At 48.5% G+C, this 20,644-nt stretch overlaps 1 protein-coding gene across 2 annotated transcripts in view; it reads left to right on the top strand.

The window, feature by feature from the left end:
- Positions 1-20,644, top strand: part of DOCK1 (dedicator of cytokinesis 1) — a 2,312,292-nt gene that overhangs the window by 1,616,896 nt on the left and 674,752 nt on the right. The gene's annotated exons all lie outside the window — the stretch shown is intronic.

Below are 20,644 nucleotides of genomic sequence, written 5' to 3'. Positions count from 1 at the left end.
AGTGCCTTAAAGATATTGTGTGATACATTGCCATAAAGAAACACCATTCCAAGTAGACTAACACCATCAATAAGAATATTTGTAACACTCAACAACACTTTAGTTGGATCAAATTCGTACGTAGAAATGGCATGCTTTCGAAACGAGTCATCCTAAAGCAGCATCACCACATCTCCGGAGAATCTTCCCTGATCTCTCCTACCCTAATAGAGTCTCAGCAATCCTGCTATCATCTTCTCCCGCTTAGACTACGCCAACTCCCACAATCCGGGCACTCCTGCCTATCAGCTCTGAAAACGCCAGCAAATTCAAAACTCTGCAGCTAGACTCCTTCTTGCCCTCTCACGCAGAGAACACATCACCCCAGCCCTTATAGTACTACACTGACTTCCTATCAGCCTACGGGCGACTTCTAAGGCCTTGTGCACCACACACCGTGCCACCACAAGACTGGCCCACAATTCCTGCAAAACAAGCTTACATACCACCAACCCATCAAAAACCTCAGGTCTGGCTCTGCACTCCTCCTTGTGATCCCCCTTTCACCTCCACCAGAATTGGCGATGCTCCTTCTCCGTCCAAGCTCCCATCCTCTGGACTCCCTTCTATAAAAATATCTGCCACAATGAGGACGACATCTCCTTTGGAAAGGCCCTCAAAACCTGGTTATTCCCTCCAGGAACCTGAAGATTTTCCCTTCAACATACTTACCTTTTGACGCCTAGGCCTTGCCACAGTCTAAGCCTTGTGACAAGGCCTGCTTACAGGCAGGGAAGGGATGGAGTCCATGCCAAACATTCCCTGGTGCTTGCGCAAGTGGGTACATACCACCTCCCCACCTACCCTGTGGGTTAGTTGGGTGAGGACAGTCCAAGAGACCAGAGAAGATGAAAGCAGTGTGGAAACTATTGGTGAGAGCAGGTCTGTGCAGTGTTTGTGTGAGAGAGAGAAGAGTGGGAGTGAGTAGGAGAGTAAGAGTAGGAGTAGTGGAGTAGAGCAGAGATAATGGCAGAGTTAGTAGTAGTAGTTGGGAGTGAAGAGAGAAGGTGGCAGGAGTAGTCGGGGAAGGACAGAATTGGTAGAGTGGTAGTCGATAGTAGAGGGGTGAGCAAGGCACCATATGCCTCAGGAGGACAGTGGTAGTAGAGAGGTGATGGTAGTAGCAGAGTAAGGAGAGTAGGAGAGGTAAAGCGGGAGGCACAACAGGAGGCAGAGGAGGGAGAAGGAGGAATGGAGGTATAGCACAGTTGCGAGTGTTAATAGGAATAGAAATGAAAAAGCAAGTAAGATCAAAAGGTGGAGGTGGAAAGGCAGAGTGAGTGATTGGAGGGACAGTAATGTGGTGGGAGAATAACAGTGTAAGAGATAAGTATAGAGAAGGGATGGGTACAAGAGGGTGTAAAAGGTGTGGCCGTGATGCTGGGAAAAAGAAGGCACCATTCACTATTCCCTGATCTCAATCCAATTATAGGAGAGGGAAAGTTAGAAGTTCAATAGGGAGTCAGGTAGCCATCATCTCAGGACAAATGCCTAAAGTGTAGAGAAGAAGAAAGACAGATAAGTGTTACTGATCAGAAGTTTACTAACAACCCGTTAGGCCTTGAAGAACCAGAAGTGAAAATAAAATCCATTCAGGCATTTAAGTTCTATAAACACCCTTGGACTTTTCGTTATGACTCAGTATGATTCTTTGGGACTGGATCCCCCCTGTCACAGCCCCCATTGCATATTCCACAGAGCAAGGTAAAGTACAATTCTCAGAGGAGACGGAATGCCTCTGATCATGCAGCCACACCAAAGGCATAGCTGCTACTGAGACTCAAGGTACGTAGTCAAGCCCCACTTCGGAGGACACCAGCCACAGACATGGCCTCCCACTGGCACTCATTCACCTCCATCCACCATAAAGCTACCAAAGTGAAATGCAGTGAGTGCAATGTTTTGCTCAGTCACAGACTACCTGGACAGTACTCCTACGGGACCACCTCCATGAACCGCCACACTAAATCCAACCACTGCAATGCTCTCAGAAAGGTTGTTCCTTTCTTAGCAATTAGTAGGCTGTCTTCCTGCACCTCATCTTCGTCAAATCCTGTAGCCACACAGCCTACTTCTGTGGGACACAAAATCCCACCAGCTACCTTGCAAGCGATAAAAGAGGCTGTTGATCCATATCTTTCGAAGACAACAGTACTCTTTATGTACCTCAACACACCCCTCTGCTGGGGAAACACTGCACCCTACCTAAGATGTAACAAACCTGCCTCTACATATTTGTGGCTGGTGCCTCTTCCCCCATTGCCCTCCACACCTTTCTGACCTCTCCTGCAAAAATTCAACAAATAAAAAAAACACCAAAAATAAGGTTACTTTAGGAAACCACCTTTCACAGTTAAAAAATAGAACCAAAAATATAATCTTATAGACACCATCTACTTTATATTTCTCAGTAAAGTAGTTGGACTCAATAAGATTCTCCATAATTTCCATTAGCATTGTGTTTTAAGCTAATGGGAATCATGAACAATTTTATACTAGAGAAAAATATAAAAGGACAAACAATTTTCTGTGCCAGATACTTTTCTCAAGCATACAATAAGGACCATAATCGTTGGACCGTTAACTTTCCTCAGTCTCCACAGCTCCCTTTCCAGGCCGTGGATCATTAAAGACCCAGATGGCACATGCACAATATCGCAGAGAGGCAGCCCTTCTACCCGTTTTAATTTTGCATGTGTAACGCTCCCTCAAGGCCTGCTTTCAAACAGTCACACATCCATCCACCAATCACTTCCAAATAATCATATTAAGCTTCTACACACCAACTGCCACTTGACAATCTTATAGAAATCTTTTGCATCTGCATTTCCCTAACTTATACAAAATAATTCTATACAGTGCTCCTAAAAATGCACATATGCATTGTGCAGTGAGAGAAGTGCATAAATAGAAGGGACAGTGCGGATGGACAAGTGCTCATGAGAACACAGGAGGGAAATGCCAAGGTGGGACGCTACTGGCTAACTATTGGCACAGAGGAGTACCAAGGGTGCGATGCATCTGAACCGTAACATCCCTTTAACAAAGTTTTTTTCTGTCAATTTGATCGGTTTTTATAAGTGAAAATGTTTCATGGTGTTACATCACTGTACATAAGCTATTAATAATTCCTCTTTTCATCTATATGGCAGAACTAGAAACCACCTTTTAAGAAGCACATTTTTTTCAACACATAGTTATGTCTGTCGTTATCAGCAGCGCATAGCGGGTATGCAAATCGTTCAATTGCCTACCATGCTCAACCATGACCCCAGCCCAATCAAACAAAACCACCCCTGCTATTCACTGCACCTACCCTGCATCCTAGCTCAGTGTCCACTATACCCTAATAATGAAACCAATGGCCAGTGCTCATGGCTTGCAGCCATGGCTAGCCTCCAAATCCATGGGGCATGGGCTTCGGCCATGCTGCATTGCCCAATAAGCAAACATTTGCATTTGCAGAGGGCCATGCCGACTACACAGACACCAAATGTACATTGCTAGTTTTTTTACTTACATTCTTACAATTTGGAAAAATAAAAAACAAGACATATTTCCAAAAACATGCTTTTCAGTTCCTTGATAATGCACGCTGCGCGGGTTTGTTGTAATCTAGTCCACCACTTCAGGATGTAACCGCAAGCAGAATATTTTTCCCATTCAAACCTATCGCTTTGGCCATGCAGCATGCCCCAATAAGCAAATTGCAGTACACGTTTCTCCTTGCTGACGGTCGGGCCCATTGGCCAGACACCAATGTTATGTCACTGAATTATGTACTTACAATTGCCCACTTTCAAGAAAATAAAACACAGGACATACTTGCAAAACCAAGCTTTGAAGTTCTTACTGACCCTCCTCGTGCATATTTGCTGCAATACCATCCAGCATTGCAACCTGTACCCACAAGCAGTTTTTCTTTTCCCTTTCAAACCTATCGCAATTTCGAAAAACTTTAACACATAGTCGGTCCCTGGTGGCCATGTCCACTTTAACCCCATTGCTGCTACCTCTTGGTCGTGTCAAGTAGCCAGATTGTCCGGGTCATGGCCAAATGACCTGGACAATATGGCCACAGCCCATGGCCACATGCTATGCCTCAGTCACCGAAGGTATATCACTATTTTTTGTACCTACGTTATGACACTTTTCTGAAAAATAAAAAGCAGACACATTTGAAAATACATGCTTTAAGATCCTTGCCAATACTCTTTGCACGGGTTTGCTGCAAATCCACCCATGTTTTATTTTTTGAAGTGTGTGAAACTGTATGTACATAAAATAGTAATTTAACTTAGCCCCCACTTGTCAAAATGCATTGAGACTTTGCACAAACATTCAAGGTTGGGTCTATAATCTTTCTGAAAACTTTCGTCAAACGGCAACAAAGTTATAAGCCATCAAAAATTTTGAGATCCCCTCTTATGTTGCACCCCTTGACAAATTCCCACCAAACTTTGCCCACACATCCATTTCTAGGTCTAACATCTCTTCGCAAACTTTTGGGCAGATTCGTCAAATGGCACCACATTTATAAGCCTGTAAAATATTTTGGGATCGCCCATCTAATTTTGTTCCCTCTTACAAAACAGCACTACACTTTGTGGAACCATTCAGAGTCGGGTTTAGAATGAAATTCCAGAATTTCATGCAGTTTCATTGAGAAGCACCAGAGTTATAAGCCATCCAAAAACTGCTTTTCACCAACGCTGTAATGCAGAAATAGCCAAAGCTGACCCCTAACATCTCAGATGATCACAACAATCACAGATCTGCCGCGGGGGCAGTGTTGAAAAAACATTATTTTTTTTTGTCCTTTTTAAGACAATATCCCATCCCATCCTTGTCACCCCTCACCTCCCCAGATATTGTTTTATTGGTTTGACAAGTGCAATGTTGTGTTTTTTAATATATTTTTGCTGCGATGTTCGCAGACACTGGCGGCTGTCAGCAAATCCAACATGAGGGGCGTTTGCAAAAATCTGACCCACCTCATGCTTTTCAGTATCCAATCAGTGGGCGTGTCCGATGTCCGCAGGTCCCTATCTGGCTGTCCGAGAGCCCACTCCACCTGAGCCATTGCAGCAATAACAGCATTTCTCACTGATGTGCCCCTGCTTGACATCTGCAAAGCTGTTGGTGTAGGCCCATGCACACCTTCACGAGGTTCTACTGCATCGACAGGGATTCCAGGGTGGAGTCCTGGGTCGGCCAAGTGGTGCTACACAATCTGTTCATTTGAGGGGAGTCTGTTCCAGAAGTGAGAGTGTATTGCTTCTGTTGAGCCTTGCCACCTCCTGTGGTTGTGTACATGTACTGCAGTGTAATCGTTATTCATGAGCATATGAATCCATGCGAGATCCCATGCTGGAGAAAGTTTAGGTTACTTACATGCAAACCCTCCCTCCTTCCCCCCTGTGGCTCTTCTTGGTTCATACTGCCACTTTACGTGCTTACCAAATCTGATGATGGCAACTAGGGCTAGAGCTTTGGGAGAGGACTGTCATTGGGTGGGGGCAGCATGACCCAGAGGACAGTGATTGGTTTAGGGGAGAAAAGCAGTTTTAAGTGAAACTGTTTTTTTGTTTTCCTGAGGATTCCCAGCCTGACGGGGAATATTCATGAGCATGTGAATCCATGCCAGACCCATGTTGGAGAACAATACTTACAGGTAAGTAACTTAAACCTTTCAAGCCCCAACTCTTACGACTCGCTTGGCACTGCAACTCGCTGGAAACATAGTGGCGGTCGTAGCCTCTTCCTTCTGCTTCTGCTGCTTTCACTGTTGATGAGTTCTAATGGCCTGCATCTGAAGGGGTCTTAAATATTCAAATGTCCCGCTCAGGTATGGGTCATTAGAGCCACTAGACTGCACATCATAGTTTTCCTACTCTGAGCCCCTCTTACTCATCTCAGTACTTATAGCATTATGGGACTTGAAGTCCCTAATGTTCTGAGTTATTTTATTCTTATTTAATTCACTCTGTTGAAAGGTTTTATAAAATATACCTATAGGAGAGGAATTTAAAGGAATTTCTATTTGTGTCTTAATTCTGTAGTTCATACCTCAGGGGGAATCATATCCATCAGAAAGGATGGTATTGACTCTACATTCTGCAAGCCACAAACGGCCATCTCCCCATTGTATACCACCTCCTGGTGCTTGGGGTTCCCACTGGGCCTGATCTTCAGCCATGACCAGTGGTCTCTGTGCGTTTGTGCCAGCAAACCAGTAGTTCCCACTGCCAGCTCACAATTCTAGTAGGACGAGAGAAAATCATCATATACCCTTTCCCTTTACATATGCAACAACCTTTTATTATTAGAAGTTTGCCAAAGGGCAAGGGCCTGGATAGTGTAGCAATACTGTGCTGCTTTATTCAATAGTTAGCGGTCAACCATGTGAACTCATGATGTCTCCTTCCATTTCACTATATTCCCCAAAAGGCCCTGAAGATGCCGGTGTAAAGTGCTGAAATTATACGAAAAAGTATTGATCCAATCAGAAGTCTCATGCAAACCCAAGCCAAGGCAAAGGCCTGCATTTCGGGAATCGGAAACCTTCCCCCACGGCATCGCTTTAGACCAATACTCGACTGTTAGCTCACCTCTTTCCCCCCGATAGTGAACCATTTATTGGCATAAGGCAAACAACAGCATAAAACTAACATTGAACTAAAGAAAAATGTTCATAAAAAATAACACAAGCGTTTTCCTCTATCCCTAAATGTGCATGAAATAAATCTGGAAACTTAAGGATGCGTTGAAGCAATACAGCTCCACACCATCAACCGTTTAAAATAATGAATAGTTTTAATGTCAACACCTCCAAGTCGGTGTATAGTTTATTTTTGCATTGATTTAGGACTGTGTGTTGCTTTTTGAATGACTATTCGAATGCTAAAGCGTGCACATTGGCTGCGAGCACTGCTTTGTACCAACGTGGTAAAATGAAGGATTCTTTATATATTTCTGATGATCAACCTGGTAAAAGTCGCCAGGGACAAGAGGCGAGCGATGAATCCTTCGGGAGGAAAGAGTTTCCACTTCCCGGCTCAGCCACTGTGGAGGTCCCATGCCCAGGTCTCGGTCCTCCGAGCCTTGTCTACTCGGCCTCCTTGTATTCTGATTGGAGGGTTCAGCTACACAAGCATCTCTTCCAAATTCATGTGTGCCCTGGTGCCTAAGTCTGCCTGTTTTGCAACATATCTCCACCCCTTATGTTCTGTGTTTGTGAGCCTTCAGGGCACTGTCAGTCATTTTGCTGGCTTGGGTGAATATTCTCAAGCATGCCCTGCAAGCCCCCAGTCACCTCACTGGCCAGCAATAGAGGAGCTGTGAAGGCTAAACTAGGGACCCCAACCCCAGCTAGCCTCCCTTTCTTCCTTCCATCTTTCCTGTCTTATTTTCATTCTGCCGACCCATTGCCTTTCCCTCCTTGCATCCACCCAACTCCCTGTGTTATTTCTTCCTTTTTGGCCTATCCATTCAGCTGCGTTTCCTTTCTTTTTGTCTACCCTACCATCTCCCTTTTCTTTTTTTTTTGAAAATCAGATTTTATTGAATATCGTATGTGTTATAACATCACAGAGCATACTAAAAGACGTATTACCAGAAAACCAATTATAACACTTCCCCCCCCGATCCTCCCACCCTATCCCTCCTCCCTCCCACCTCCAGTTCAAGTTCTCATTTGCTGCTTGCATGACGGGTTCTTAAACAGCATAGCGGTATTGTCTTGATGTGTCACTTAGCACACCAAAGCCATGAGCCAAGTTTTGGGAAGTTCACAATCAAGTTAATGGGCAGCAGGCTATCGCCCTCGGGAGAAGAGCCCCCGGCCTGGGTGCCTCGCGTCAGGCGGGACGTCCGTATTTATCAAAGAAGGGCAGCCATGTCTCTTCGATATTTGACTTAGCCTTGTCAAGTAGATGTGTAAGGAATTCCATATCGTAAATGGCCCGCACTTTAGTGACCCATGCTTTTTCCCCCGGCATTCCGGGGTTCTTCCATTTCTGTGCCAGACAGCACCTGGCCGCCACCACATGACCTGTAACATATGGTCCTGGGTATCTTCCTGGCCATCTCCAGAGTCGATTCCGAAAAGCAGAAGCCAGGAGCAGGAAGATCTTTCAACCCCGTCAACCCCTTTGATCCAGGCTAATACCTCTCCCCAATACTTTTGGACCACATATGAATATAATCCCCCCTCACTGTCCTGCACTTCCAGCAGTGTGGCTCGTATCCTGGCCTCATTCTAGCAATCCTCTGTGGGGGGGGGTAGTGCCATCGATGCAAAACCTTGAGGGCCTGGTGGCGATATTGGAGTGAGGCCGTGGAGTGGTTGGCCCGCCTGCACATTGCTGCCCATCTTTCATCGATTTCCTCTCCCAGGTCCCTTTCCCATTGCATGCGTGCTGGTGGTGGGTCTCTTGGGGTGGAAAACATGAAGAGCTTGTAAAGGTGAGATATTATCCCCTTAGAGCCCCTGGCAGAGAGGAGGAGTTTCCCAAAATCCATAAGGTCCCTCCTGAGGGTGTCCCCCCACGATGGCTCAGTGAGAACTCCCTTGAGTTGGAGATAGCGGAAGGGGGGACAGGGTACCTATTCCCAGGGCCTACCCCAAATCTCTCAAGGGTAAGAATGTGCACCCAACCCAGAGGTGGCCGGTCCTGCTTAGGCCGGCTTCAAACCACTTTTAGTATGCTGCTGGCTCGGCTATCTTAGCTAAGAAGGGGGGGGGGGCAGATGCAGCTCAGTGGAGAGGGCCAGGTTGTGAGCCAACGATAGTAACCTCCCTCCCTCCCTCCACAGGGACCGTAGTACTTTTAGGACTGGGTGGTTCAGGACACTTCTAGGTATGTTTTTCCTGGGATCCCAGAGCCATTCCTCTACTGTGACAGGCGCGAGAACCCTATTATCCATGGCCATCCATTGTTTTTCTGTACCTGGGGTGAAGTGGTCAATCAGGACCCTCAGCTGGGAGGCTCTGTGATATGTTTCCAAGTCGGGGTATCCCACTCCATCTTCCTGCGGCCTGGTCAATACCTCATAAGAGATCCTGTATTTTTTGCCCGACCAGAGGAAGTTGAGAAGGACTCGCTTCGTTTCCGTGAAGAATGTTTGGGGATCAGTACCGGGAGCATTTGGAAAAGGAATAGGAACTTGGGGAGGATAACCATTTTTATAAGATTAAGGTGTGCCATCCAAGAGAGACTCGACCCTGCCCATCATTCCGTGTCTTTTCTGATTGCAGAACAAAGGGGGGGAGAGTTGGCCGAGTATAGGCCCTCAGGGTCACGTGTGACCTGGACCCCCAGATACCGGAATCCCTCTTCCCGTAGAATAAAAGGGGAGCCCACTCACATAGGTTACCTCTGGGTCCGGTAAGTTTCCCGCTATGAATGCCACCGATTTCCCGAGGTTGACCTTGTACCCCGATAGTTCCCCGTAGCGTGAGAGACCCTGTAGCATCCTCGGGACTGTCTGGGACGGCTTTGTAATGTAGAGCAGTGCGTCATCTGCGGAGAGGTAGATTTTACAATGTGTATCTCCTATCTGAACCCCGCTGATGGCCAAATCATTGCGGACCGAGATCGCCCATGGTTCCATCACAAGAGCGTAGATTAACGGGGACAGTGGGCATCCTTGTCGTGTGCCGCGCTCGAGAGGAAATACTCTTGACTCTGTCCCATTCGCTACCACTCTGGCGGAGGGAGAGGAATAGAGCGTGGACATCCAGCCAAGCCACCTTGGGCCCATTTCCAGAGTCACAAAGTCCTCCCCCATGAAAGCCCAGCTGACCCTGTTGAAGGCTTTCTCAGCGTCAAGGGCCAGTAGGAGGGCTCCCTCATCGCGAACCACCCTATAGGTGAGCACGTGGAGAGTCTTCCGCATGTTATCAGAGCCCTGTCTATTTAGGACGAATCCCGCTTGATCGGGGTGCATCAGGCGAGGGAGGCAGCGTTCCAATCTGGAGGCCAGGATTCTCGCAAAGATCTTGCCGTCTAGGTTTAGGAGCGAGATAGGTCTATAGGATCCACATTCCATCTGATCTTTACCGGGTTTGGGTATCAGTGATGAGGGCCTGTAAGAACGTCGGTGGGATTGAGTCTCGGTTTCTGATTTGATTAAATAATTTGGCCAGTGGCTTTAGCAGGACAGATTGGGTCTGCTTATAGAAGTCGGCTGTATAGCCGTCTCTGCCTGGGGCCTTTCTCGCTTTCAATCTCTTGATGGCGCCTCCACCTCCTCCTCCAATATCTCCCCCCTCCAGGGCCTCTAGCTCCGCTTCAGACAGCCTAGGCAGAGGGTGTTCTGCCAGGTAGGTACGGATGTCACCTAGTGATTCACCTGCCTGTCTGGAATAGAGTTTGCTATAGTAGTCGGCAAAACATTCCGCTATTTCCTCCCTGCCTCCGTAGGTCCCTCCCTCCCCGTCCTTGAGACGAGCAACTCCTCTCTCAACCCTACAACCTCGGGCGCTTTGTGGCAGGAGGGTCCCAACCCTGTCTCCTCGTTCGTAGTACCTTTGCTTGGTGTATCACATTTTCTTAATAACTTCCCCTATGAGGACTGTGTGAAGTTCTTGTCTTTTGCCCTGCATCTCCTCCAAGAGTGCCTCACGGTCTACCCCTGGGAGGCCCAGCCTGGCGCGCAGCCCGCCCAATTCCCCGCGGATCTTATTTTCAATTAGGCCCCTTTCCCGTTTGCGCCTTGAACCCTCTGCGATAAGGAGGCCCCTGAAGGTGGCTTTTGCAGCCTCCCACACCATGGACATATCAGTCTCACCCTTGTCGTTTACCTCAAAGTAGACCAACATTTCTTTCCTCATGAAATCCCAAAATACGGGGTCCCTGAGGAGTGTGTTGTTGCATCGCCATCGCAATGATTTTGGAGAGATGGGCAGAGACCAGTTGGCTATGAGTAGTTCATGGTTGGACCATGTTATGGCTTCTACCTTCGGTTGTTCCACTACCCCATTCCCCTCTTCGGAAATCAATAAGAGATCAATTCTGGTGTAGGTGCGGTGCGGAGGTGAGAAAAAGGTGTATCCGCCCTGGCCGTATGTGTTTTGCGCCAGACGTCAACCCAATAGTGTTCCCTAAGAAGGGTTTGCATGGCCAGGTTATCATTGGAAATCCCCTTGGGTGCTCCCCTCTTCGCGGACCACCGGTCTAGACGGGAATCCAATATCAGGTTGAGTCCCCGCCCAGTATCATGGCCCCTTCTGCCCATTCGTCCATGAGATTAAAAATCTGGGTAAGGAAATGTTTTTGTCCCGAATTGGGTGCGTATAAAGTGGCTAGGGTGATGCGGTCCCCCTCGTAGGTTACCTTAATGTTAGGCAGAAACCTGTGCAGTTCCCTCTGGGACCACTGCAAAAGATTTAAGACTACAGGTGTTTGGCAGTAAACCCACTTGGTAGCAGTCTGTACCACACAGATTCACTTGGTAGCTGTGGCTGAGCAGTCAGACTTCCCTCAAGAAGAGTTAGGCAGTATACAGGGTATTCACAATAGGTCAAAAGAACACAGTAGAACAAGTAAACACTGACCAGAGCTTGGTGTAAAAGAGATATAATTATTTATTTAAAACCACATCTAGTAAAACACACAGGCACTAATGTTAAGCAGTTCAAAAACACAGTCACTAAAAGATATACACTCCCTTAAAAGAATATTAGACAATTCTTAAGTAAAGTCCCACTTATTTTCAGACAGCGGTGAGCGCTTAAAGCAGATGGCACTCTAATAATTCGTTTTAAAAAGGGAGAGAAAAGCAGAGTATAATTTGAAACAGATTCCAACACTTTCACAAGAACACAACAAGAGAGGAAGGCAAAGTAAAACCGTGAAGTTAGAGTCCAGAAGACCAGAACCACTTTAAGAGGATCAGAACGAAATGTGTCCAAGGTCACATGGTTGAAGTGCACAAAAGTCTTGAAAGGGTTCCGAAAGAGTTGGACCAAAGAAAGCGACCAGTTAGATGGTCAAGGCGACCAGCCCAGTCCAGAAGGTTAAGGGATTATTATTACCTTGTAGCAATCTTTAGAAAGGGAGGCCTGGCGGACACGGTACCTTAAAGTGGTGAGAATACTCCAGTGGGGGCAGTTGTTCCTGGCAGCGGATGCAAGTCGGTGCTTCGTCCGGGGGAAGAGAGGATCTCGTCTGGGAGGAAGACAGGAGTCCGTTGCACTGCCAGGGAAGAAACCAGCCGCAGAGTTCTCCGGTAAAAGGAGCGGTCCTTTTATTTGCGTTCCAGTGGTAAGTGGCTATCCGGTTGCCGGGGTGCTTGGCACGGGCAATTCGACCACAAGACGTCCTGGGATGCGAGGAAAAAAAGGTAAACTGGTTGTGCCCACCAGTCAGGGGAAGAGGCCTCTCCAGCCGGGAGATCTTCTCTGTCGTCGGGAAGTGGTGAGTCGGTTCCGCAGGGCTCCACCGGTGGTGTCGTCGAGGTAGGTCGGCTCAGCTTCTCCCTCATCAGATTCTCAGGTCCTGTGATGACTTCTGAAGTTCCAGTACCCAAAGCCCTGCTTTTATGCAGCACACCCACATTCACTCAGCCTAGCTGTCAATCAAACATGCTAAGTGGTGAGCCGGCTGGCTCACCACCTGGGCCAATCACACAAGAGTGCGACTTGAGTTACCAAGGTAACTCAGTCCAGGGTGCCTAAACCCCCTCCTACACCCCCTGTTGTACCCAGACAGAGTGGCACCACTTTTGGAGGCTTCTGTGGAGAAGCCTGCCAAAAAGTGGAACAAAGGGCTCGACTTGGGTTGGATTCACAGAAGAGAACACAAACGCCATTTTAGAATCGAGTCCTGGCAAAAAATACCAACCGGCGAATTAATATTAAATAAATAAACCGGCGGTATGTTCGAGGCTATGAGAATTAAATAATTAAAGTTGGTAGCCTCGAACAATGGGAAAATCCCATAGGGATATATTTGCGGTCAAATATAAAAAGTAGTATCCACTTCCACCAGCCAAAACTCGATCAGGGGGGACGGAGACGTGTCCCCTCGACTAACAGACCCCGGGGCAATCGAATTGCCCCGACCAGTACGTCCACAATATGATGGTTTGTACCGGTTTCTGTTAATAATTTGGGACTAGTAAAGCCAATGGTGACTTTACATGCCCTGGGAGACAGTAGTCAGTCCCAGGGTATGGAGTCTATGGTGAGGTGTCACTATGACACCCCTGTGTCACTGCACGGAGAGTGCTGTGTAACGCACATAGTAAAAACACATGAGGCCCTATGGAGTAAAGGACCCCATAGCCCAAACACATAAACAGTCAAAGGAACACCATAAATCATCTCCAAGAGTGGGAGGAAAAGAGTCTCACTCTTGGCAGGAGAAAAAAACAAACTCCAGAAATCCAGCAAAGCTGCTGGGGGACTCACTAGGTTAGGAAATTCAGCCTAAAGAGAGATTTCTCCCTAACACTTAATACCTAGGAATCGACCCCTGAAGCCCCTTTTGGTTTCTACTCCTGTGAGATTAAACGTCCTGCCCAGGAGAATGCCCACCCCTTCCTTGTGTGTGAGGCCCAGTAGTTACTACCGTTCTCTTTCCCCTTTATTTTCAACTCATATTACTCGTAAGGGACCTTTTGTTCTGGGAGTTGAGGCATGCCTATCTTTCCCTCAATCATTGTCATCTTTCATATTGTGCACTCTAAACTCCTTTGAATGTCCGCTATTTAGAACCCGTTGCAAAACCAGTGTCCATGACTTGAGCTGGATTCCTCCTTTCCCCTTGACCCCTTCAAAAACTCTGTTCCCCCTCCCCCCTCACTCTCCCTTACCCGTTTTGTAGGGCATTCGCCGCCTGCTCCCCCGAGGGGGTTGAAGCGAGCAACGAACCGCCAGGGTCACTACCCCAGCCCCGGTAAACAGAATTTTTAGAATTACACCTTACATCATGCCTTTCTCCACTAAGTATCAGCCCTCCAGCGCTGGTGGTGGGGATCCTGCGGTGGTGCCCCCCTCTCCCTTTTACCCTCCAACCTTGGCGTACGGTCGACCTCCCTCGTCCCTCTTGGTGCATGTCACAACATGGGGTCACAGGCCGCCACCACCTCTCTAAGGAGAAACACCTAGTGTCACTCTGTGGAACCAAAAAACAGCCTCAAAGTGGGCAACATTTCAATTGTGACCTAGGTCATTAGATCAAAGAACTTCCCGCACACTGTAGGAGAAACATGGTGTGCCCAGCGCGGGCCTCAGGTCTACAAGGACTGCAAAAGGACATAAATCAAGCCTTGGCATGGTGATTAAGCCTTGATTGCTGCGTGTGTGATCATGTAGGGTCCCCCCGATCTGTTGAGGGGTGTCTGGTTTTCCGAAATTTGCATGAGCCTTTGACTTTTAGCTTCCCCTAAGAGGGGTCTGGGCCCTGAGGGACACGACCGTGGTCCCTGTCAGTTGCATTTTGATCTCCAGATGATCCCGCAAGGTCACCCGTAAGGTCATCCGTGGCCCTTTGAATGTCTATTTCTGTGACTAGCTGGTATCTCTGGCCCTGCCATTCGAACGCCAGGTAGAATGGATGACCCCAGCAATATCGTACCCCCTTCTCTTGTAGCCATCTGGTGATAGTGCCGTGTTTCTTTCTCATCTGGAGTGTGAGGGCAGAGAGGTCTCGATATATTGTCACCCAGGAATTGCCGTGCTGAATGTCAAGCAAGGTTCTAGCCCTCTCCAACACCCTAGCTTTGTCTTTATAATAATGAAATCTTGCTAGGACCGAGCGTGGGCCCCTGCCTCTGCCGCCGGCCCGGTGGACCCTGTCGAGCAGGAGCGTTTCGCCTGAGTCTGACCCCAGGACAATTCTGATGATGTCTTGGATTTTGCTTTCCAGTCCCACCGTGGTCTCTCCTTCTGTCTCCTCAAGGCCGAAAATTCTCAAGTTGTTCCTCCTTTCCCGGTTTTCCATATCATCGACCTTGAGCCGGAGATCTTCCTCGCGGCGCTGCAGTTCCTTGAGTCTGATGTCCATTTGCGTTTCAAGGAGGTCTGTTGATGCCTGATTATTCTCGACCCCCTCCATTCGGTCCTCTAGTGTAGAAACATTAGCGGTGAGGTCAGCCAGTTTGGCCCCCATGTCTGTCTTCATGCCCCTGATCTCCTCAAGGATCGTTTGAATGTTACACTGCATGGCGTTCATGTCCGGGGGCTGTATGGCAGTGGGGCCAGTTTCCATTGTGTGGTGTCCTGGGGTGAACTGATACTTTGCAAGAGTTTCTCTCCAGCTCATGGGGTGTCAATCGCCTTGGGGTGCCGGGACCTCTCAGGGTTTCTTCAGGGAGGGCCTAGGGCCCTAAATCGCCAGCCCGCCGTATTAGCTCGAGTCCTTGTGGTTATCTGCAGATGGTGTAGCTATATGGCAGCGTCTGAGCTCCGGTCTATGGTGCACCACTTTGATTTCGCCAGGAGCACAGCCTCCCTTGGCTCGGCCCTAGGCCGCCGGGGTTCCCTGGGCCACTGTGGTGCTCCTCCTGGAGGGCCCGGGCAGGCCTTGGCAGGCAGCTGGAGATTCGACACTGGAAGTTCCACTACCCGGGGGCAGGTCTGGCCTGATTTGCTGCCCTGTGTCCCCTCGAAGTGGCGGGCCCCCTGCGCCGGTGTATTGATTGCAGGGGGGTGCTGGTGGGGGTGCGTTCTCTAGGTGGGCCCCCTGGGTGGGGGTGGCGCTGGTTCTCACCTGGGGTAGCTCCTGCGTGGCAGTCGGGTGGGGCGGCGTCCATGGCATGGAGCGGGATGTGGCTTGTGGGCCGGGGGCCCAACGTGGCTCTGCAGCGTAGTGTGGAACTGGGGCCACGGGGCCCAGCGACCAAACCCCCTCGAGTGGCTGGGGGGAGAGTGGGCCAGGCGCGCTTCTGCGACGGCCTGAGCCTGCCCCAATGTTTTCGTGGGCTCCTCTGCCCGTTGTCACTGCCACAGGGGGGTGATACAGGGCGGGCCCCTGCTGTGTTCATGGCGGCGGTGCTGTGTGGGGGTATGGGCCACAGAGGCGGGCCCCCGCTAGCCTTATGGCTGCGGTGTTACGCAGGTGGACAAGTCACAGAGGTGGGGCACAGGCGTGCCCCCGCGTCGGCCCGGGCCAAAACGTATCTATGGCACCGGAGTCGGTGGGGGAGACACGGCTCCCCGTGTGCTCCACGCGGCAGGGCGCTGCTTTCGTTGCTTTCACCGTTCCCCTGCGGTGGACGGCTGTGAAGATCTTCGGGGGGCCCGCCCAGCCCTGCGATGCTGTGTCGGGCGGCACTCGCCTCGCGAGCGAGCACAGGCAGAGTGCCCGGCTCCTCCTCCCTCAGCGCAGGTGGCCTGCACACGGTTCCCGCCGTGGAGGCTCCACGAGGGCGCCTGGGGGAGGGGGAGGGCCGTGATCCGCAAGCGGCCAGCGGGAGAACGGAGGCACCTCCGGAGGCCGCGTAAACTCCCTCACGCTGCTAAACGGTTCTCTTTCTCAAATTGTGCCGGCAATCGGGGCTCATGGATTTTCAAGGCACGTCTTTTAGCTCGTTTCCCGGGGCTATACGGGGAGCTTGAAGTTCAGGCAGCCATCTTGCCTGCGCCCCCTGGTGGCCTCCCTCCCTTTTTTTTTACTTTCTTCTATCTGCCATCTTATTTCTTCCTTTATTCTTCCTTCTCACTGTTTTCTCCCTGTAATTCCTTCCTTGCTTCTCCGTGTTGCATTCATTGCTCCCTCTCTTGTTTCCCCATTTTCCCAATTAATTCTGCTTTCCTCCTTCCATCCCATCTCCCTTTTTTCACCTTCTTTCTTGCCAACTATTTAGTCCCTCTTCCTCATTCCTCTTTTTTCCTTCTATCTTCCTTTCTTAGCTCTTTGTCATTCCCTGTTTTCCTTTCATTGTCCATGTACTTTCTCCCTCGCTTTTCCATGGCTCCTCTGGCTTTCTCTCTTTCTCGCTCTTTAGGTCTGTCTGTCTCATAAGTAAGTCAGCAAGCCAATTGTTTTTGGTCTTATTTTTGATCTTTTAACAGGAGGTCACAATTAATGGAACCATAAGGCTAAGGTGTGGCTGCCCTACAATTGTTTATATTCCATTTAGCAATTCTGTCCCTGCCCATTTTGTCGACCCACAACTACTCACCAGGATTGAACAACCCCGCCTCCTAAATGACTTTGTCAGGGTTCCACCCCAAGTGTAACATTGAGATCGCCACCATCCAGGTGGTGGATTTTGCCCTGTAATCATAGATAAGGGTGGCTCATGCCGCTTCATCGTCCTTGACCTCTCGGCTGCACTCAACACCATCAACCACTGCATCCTTCTCTCCCTCCTTGCGGACAGGATGAATTATCTGGCACTGTCCAGATTTGGTTTACCTCCTACCTCTCAGGCAGACAGCAGGCTGTTCAAAGGAACTTGTTGCATTCTAACTGACCGCAAGTCTCCTGTGGAGTTCCCCAAGGCTCCATCCTCTCACCAATCCTTTTTAGCCTTTACATGGAGCCTTTGGACACTCTCCTCAAAGATCTCAATATAGCCATCCACCAATACTCAGACGATACTCAGCTGTACAAATAGTGCACTGGACATCATGTGTTTCCGCGATTACCTAGCCATCATCCAGTCCTGGATGTCGACTGCCTACTTCAAACTAAACCCATCCAAGACTGAATTCGTCCTCGTTGGTCCACCAGCTAAAAAACAACTTGTCCAGCAATGACTCAATGATTTGCGCCTAGAAGGATTTGATCCTCAATTCTCACTCTGCAACATTGTTAGGCTTCACCATTGACAGCAGCCTGTCCTTTACGAACCACATAGCCAAGAAGACCCAAATAGCCAAGCTCAGAATCTCTACCTTTTGAAAAATCAAACCCTTCATCCTGCCGCAGGACTTCCGGCCCATGGAGCAGGCACTTGTGGTCTTGCGCATCGATGGGGGAAAAGCTCTCCTGATAGGGCTCCCAACTGCTCACTTGGCTCCCCTAAAAGCAGTCCACCATGCTACAGCACGTCTTATTACAGGAGCACAGAAATGTGACCGACGTACCCCCATTCTACGCAAACTACATTGGCTTCCACTCCAAGCCAGGATGCTGTTCAAGACTGCATGTATCATCCACAAAGCAGTCACAAGTAGCACACCAGCACACTTGGCGGCTAAGCTCCACAAATCTGATGTTACATGCTCTGTGTGCAGAAAATCAACCAACCGGCTTGAATCCCAACTTGTCCACAAAGAGAGGACCCGCAAATAATCCTCCTCGTGTCATGCACCCACCCTTTGGAACTGGATCGCGGTGTTGGCTCAGAAAGTCCACACAATTCTCCAATTTTGCAAATCTCTCAAAACATGGCTCTTAACACCTGACCAAGGACCAAAGACTAATTCCAATGGATGCACATACCGATGTACAAACCTCACAGTACTGTGCTACTGTTAAAAGATGGCAGCCCAAATGCTGGCTACCCACACTCTGTACATGGCTCTGCTGCCCTCGAGCTAGGTCTGCCTTTTAAAAAATGTAAAAAATAATAAATAAAAGACAAATGGAGTGTATTTAGACCAGTAGTCTTGCAACTGTGGGAATAGACCCCCTAAGCCAAGGGCCCGCAAGAGGTCCAGGGGGCTCCAAAGCTCTTTGAAAACGAATCCAACATGGGTTGGGAGAAAAGAAAATCTGTAGGGGATTGTGTTAAATAAAAACTAATAAAGAAGTCAATAACACTATGGAAACCAGTGATTCAGATGTGGGCTGTCCTTCCCATGTACCACTGATGTTTCAACTAATGCTCTTTGTATTGTCTAAAGTCGTATCTGAAAATGATGCGGTCATTAGCCCAAGTGTGGTGGGTCCAGGAACTGAGCCCTGAAGCTGAAAAACTCAATTGTAGTGATCACTACAAGTTTAACTCCATAGTTTAAATTACAGTTCCATGCAGATACTGAAAAGCCCTTTAGCGTGCCTCAAATAATGTGCTTCAGAGCAGAATTTACAAGTAGCCTACAACCCCCATGATTCCTCACTGTTGTGTCTGGCTCGGGGCACCCCGGGTCGGACACACAGCAGCAGAGGTCGAAGTGGGCAGGGGCGGTTGGGAGCGGTGCTCCCATACTTTTTATTTTTAAGTTTCACTGTTCCTATACTTTGATTTTTAAAAGAAACCGTGCTGGAATGGTTTAGTCTTGAAATAAAAGTGTAGGAAGAAGTTGAAGCTTGCACTTGAGTGCACTGCACTTCACGTTCCCATAAATAGCAGGTGTGTTTGTTTGGGGGATTGGATTGTGTGTGGGAGGAGGCTGTAGAGGAGGTCCCAAACACGATTTGCACCCCCACCGACCATTTTGAGGTGCCAGGAGCGTTCACGCTGAAATATGTGACGTATGATGAGCAAATAAACCAGAAGAGAGCAGCAGCAGGGCTCTGCCCAGTACCTATCAGACTGACAGCACCTATTGAAGTACCTGCACCTAAGAAACCTTGGACAGTAAGGTAACCATTGAGAAACCCATATCGACAAATGAGACAGAATGACGATTGTCAAAATACAATACCGGCAGAAGCCAAGAAAGTCCTAAAAGAAGACGAATGGTGACGTCACAAGAACCCGGACTGACTCACACATAAAAGATATGACGACCTATGAATGATGAAAAGAGACGAAACACCATGGATAAGTGATATCCTGAGTTTAAAGCGAAATAACGATGTCAAATGTTAGATGCTTATGCCATGAGCGTGATGCAGATATTCAGCCAGTTTACACGTGTACATATGCAAGGAACCACAAGAAGCTAAGAAAATCGTGAGGCTTGCTAAAGCTTAATAGTAAAATAGAGTGCGGCAAGCACCACCTATACATATTTACCTCAAGAAAAGAACGGTATATAAGTATACTTCCACTATGCACAAGAGCAGAACTGACCAAAGGTTACTTAAGGTCTCACGAGGAAAGCTTCACAGCAGGAAAATCGAGAATTAAGGACAGACAGAAACTCAGACGAAGACAAGTCATGCCAAGAAGCCAAGGTCGTACCAGCTGAAGTAGGCCAAAAGTAGATACATTTAATGAAGAGAAGAACAGAGTATCCTATTCTGAAAGTTCAAGATAAGCCTCAGGAGGCAGATGGCTGACGAAATTAAATAAAATGCACGAATTACATGGAGAATAAGACGACTTTCACAGTGTCGGAATCACGTGATCGAGCCATCAGAAGAGATGAAACTTTCACACCTACGCATGGAATTGTGCCATGCCCAGGCACCTTCAAATTGTGCCATGCCCAGGCACCTTCACTTTTCCAGACCTAGAGCGGTCTCAAGGCCAAGATACAAAGAAATAATCGACACATGACCACTGAAGTGATGATTGATAGTTGCAATAATTGAAAGGAAACTGGAGGAGCGGACAAACTCCCTGCACCTGGCCGGCTATTCTGCACGCTGCTACGGTAGTGGAAAAGTATGAGTGGGGTTGATGCCAACCCAATCGTAGTGAATCAAGTAATCTGGGGTCCTATAGTTAATAGAGCCAATGAGACGTCGTACTTTTAGTGATGTCTACGGCAGCCATTTTGAAGGAAGGGCTCAGATGCGCCAACTGACACCGT

Source organism: Ambystoma mexicanum, chromosome 8, assembly GCF_040938575.1.
Source record: "Ambystoma mexicanum isolate Mex_15411 chromosome 8, UKY_AmexF1_1, whole genome shotgun sequence".
NCBI classification, from domain to species: domain Eukaryota; kingdom Metazoa; phylum Chordata; class Amphibia; order Caudata; family Ambystomatidae; genus Ambystoma; species Ambystoma mexicanum.
This window is presented reverse-complemented; position numbering and strand designations above follow the sequence as displayed.